We start from the raw sequence: 3411 nt of genomic DNA on the forward strand, positions 1-3411 counted from the left end.
ATGAAATAATGGATCTGAAAACTATTTATTGCTAGGTGCTATACATATGACTTTGCAAGTAAGCACTGTAACTGAGGAAAAATTTAAGAATCAAGAGTTTTATTTCTTCTTTTCACTCATAAGATAGTAAAGTGAAGACAAATAAGTCACTTTTTCCCCTTTGTTCTAACTTTTAGTTACCCCCAAAATTGAGATGTGCTTCTTCTAATTAATTCATCATGAGATGCTTGGCTGGCTCAGCAGTTGAGCGCATCTGCCTTTGGCTCAGGGCGTGATCCTAGAGTACCAGGATTGAGTCCTGCATTAGGTTCTCTGCATGGAGCCTGCTTCTCCCTCTGCCTATGTCTCTGCCTCTCTCTTTCTGTGTCTCTCATGAATAAATAAATAAAATCTTTAAAAAAATAATTAATTCATCCTGTTCCCAGTGCTCACAGCTTCAAGAGTCAAAAAAATTAAAAAAAATATAGTAACAGATTTCATGTCAGAACCTGCTACCTGGAAAAATCTTTCTGGAAAGATGGGTGAACACTGAGTGGTCAGCTTTGGGGATACTTAATAACAATCCCCAAGGTATCATTTTCTGGACAGCTCCATTCTGTGAATCAGGTCAGAGAATAAAGTGAAACCCTCACAGGTAAATATTGAACCAGGTGTTAAAACACCATCAGACACCATCCATAAATAGCAGCTGCTGGAAGGAATGTGGAGATCTCATCACCTGGCAACAGCCTGGATTAAGGCTCCCTCATGAGAGCTTGTGAGAGAAGGAGGGAGAGGGAAAATCAAACATCCATGGTGTGTGGCCAGGCCTCCAAGTCTGCACACATCAAACCTTCCTAAAAAATGTAAAAGGTATTACTGAAGGACTGTTAGAAAATAAAAAGACCAGGGAAAGGGATTCTTCTGGAACAGGAAGTGGGAAATGGAGTCCGTCTAGACTCTTCTGCAGTTATGGTCTTCCTGTAAATGTTTAATAATCCAGAAATGTCACATGAAGAACTTTGTACCAACATGGCTCAGCTTTTCATTCTATAATGTTTGTGCAAGTCACCAACTTAAGACAGAAGAGAAGGAAGCTAGCTAGCACTTGAGTACCAACTGTACTTAAGAACCATGTTCTTTTTTTTTTTAAGATTTTATTTATTTATTCATGAGAGACAGGCAGAGATACCGGCAGAGTGAGAAGCAGGATCCATGCAGGGAGCCAGACGCGGGACTCGATCCCAGGACTCCAAGATCACGACCTGGGCCAAAGGCAGGCACTAAACCACTGAGCCACCCAGGGATCCCCAAAAACCATGTTCTGTGTCATATGCTAGGTGATTAGTTTCCATTATCCCACTTTATCCAAAAGTATCACAATTACTCCCAAGTTACAGAGGAGGAAACTGAGGCTCAGAATGATGTTCAAGCTATGTAACTAGTAATTTATCAAGTCATGATTCAACTCAGGGATCTGTTATTCCAAACCTCATACTTTTTCTGCTTTACCAGGCCAACAGTGTCCCAGCTATAGTTATTTTTAATGAAACTTGCCCCATTCCTGCTCACCCACCATGAAGCACATGGTACTCCAACTAAACCTGGCTAGTTTGAACCCAATTAAGTCATGAACCTGTGCCCTAAAGATTTTCACTGATAACACTCAATTCTCTATTTATATTCTTTTTTTCCCCTTTGGTACCCAAAGAGAATATAAAATAGGACTTCTTAAGCTTTGTGTGGATACAGAGATTAGTGCTTAAAAGAGTTACTAAAAGCAAATGGTCCAAATTCTTTAATTTTACAGATTAGGAAACTGAGTCACTTAAGGGTCAACAGTATTTGTTTAAAGTCACACAGTAGTGAGGGTCTTAACAGAGTCCAGGCCTATATCTGTTTTAGGATAACATGAGATTCTGAGTCCTATAATGTAAGAGTTATAGAAACAAATAGAATATATGTATATTTCAATCAGACAATGTTATGTTTATTGTTTCCATCTAAAGGGGTGACAAGATAAAGCAAACATGTATAATCACAAGGAAAGCCAAATATTTGGATTTAAATCTTATCTTCACTTGCTTTGTGATCCTGAAAAACATTATTGAATCCCTTGAAACTTTGGTTTCCTTATCTGCAAAATGGAAATATTAATCCCTACCTTAAGGATTTTGAGGATCTAATGAAAAAACATAGGCAAAATACCTAGCACAGCCTGGCACATAGTAGCCATGCAATAAGAATTCAATTTTTCTCATTTCTTTCAAATTTAATTAAAAAACAAAAAGCAATACCAACACTTTTGCATGACTTATTCACTTACTTTTTTTCATCACACTTAAATCCTAGAATTTGAGTCATACTTGAAAGAAACAAAAGACTCAAAACAATGTTAGATGTCTAAACAAAATATACAATCTGGTCACTACTCTAGCATAAAAATTTATATAAAAACATCCACAGCTACTACATTATTTACTCATGTTGTCATCTGCCCAATAGCACCATGTCTCATATAACTGTTTACTGCCTATGTTCATCACACACTCACAGCACTGAGTTCTCTTGTGATTCAGTCACCACCACTCTTCCTTTGGCATAGGTTGGCCTCATACTCTTCTTACTTTTCTCTTGCAAAAATTTCCACTTAATCCCATACCCTACTGCCCGACTCTGTAAAACAGTATATATAGTCAGGTATAGCTAAAATTAATGTGCATTAATTCAAATATGGCTGTATACCTATGAAACCAACCTGGTACATGGCTAGGACCAGCCTGTTAGTGGGCTCAGTCTGCTACTGGGCTCCAGATAGATTAAAAGTCTAAGCCTGAGGGCAGCCTGGGTGGCTCAGTGGTTTAAGCGCCTGCCTTTGGCCCAGGGCGTGATCCTGGAGTCCCAGGATCGAGTCCCACGCCGGACTCCCTGCATGGAGCCTGCTTCTCCCTCTGCCTGTGTCTCTGTCTCTGTCTCTCTCTCTCATGAATAAATAAATAAATAAAAATCTTAAAAAAAAAAAAAAAGTCTAAGCCCGGAGTTCTCTGCTCTTCCATTACCAAATCCTGCTGTCCTAGGTATCTAGGCTGGAAGCCAAGAAATGTACCTCTTTCCACTTCCTACTTTTCTTCAAAATGAATAAGAACATGTCATATAATAATAATAATAATAATAATAATAATAATAAAAGGTACTTCAAGACTAAAGTCTTCTCAGGACACATGTTAGGAATTAAGATTTGTTTTTTCATTATATGGATTATGTCTCCAATTTAACAGTGTCTTCTTTAATCAGTATCACTGCATCTGACTCATAAAAAAAGTGTCAGGCCACTCTTTCCTTTCTAGGATATTAGTTCAAATCTCTGTGCTGATAATGACAGGCAATTGTTTCCAACTGTGTGTGTTCTGTCTGTTGGTTTTAATTGAGTGT

The sequence above is a fragment of the Vulpes vulpes genome, chromosome 11 (genome assembly GCF_048418805.1).
Source record: "Vulpes vulpes isolate BD-2025 chromosome 11, VulVul3, whole genome shotgun sequence".
Taxonomy (NCBI): domain Eukaryota; kingdom Metazoa; phylum Chordata; class Mammalia; order Carnivora; family Canidae; genus Vulpes; species Vulpes vulpes.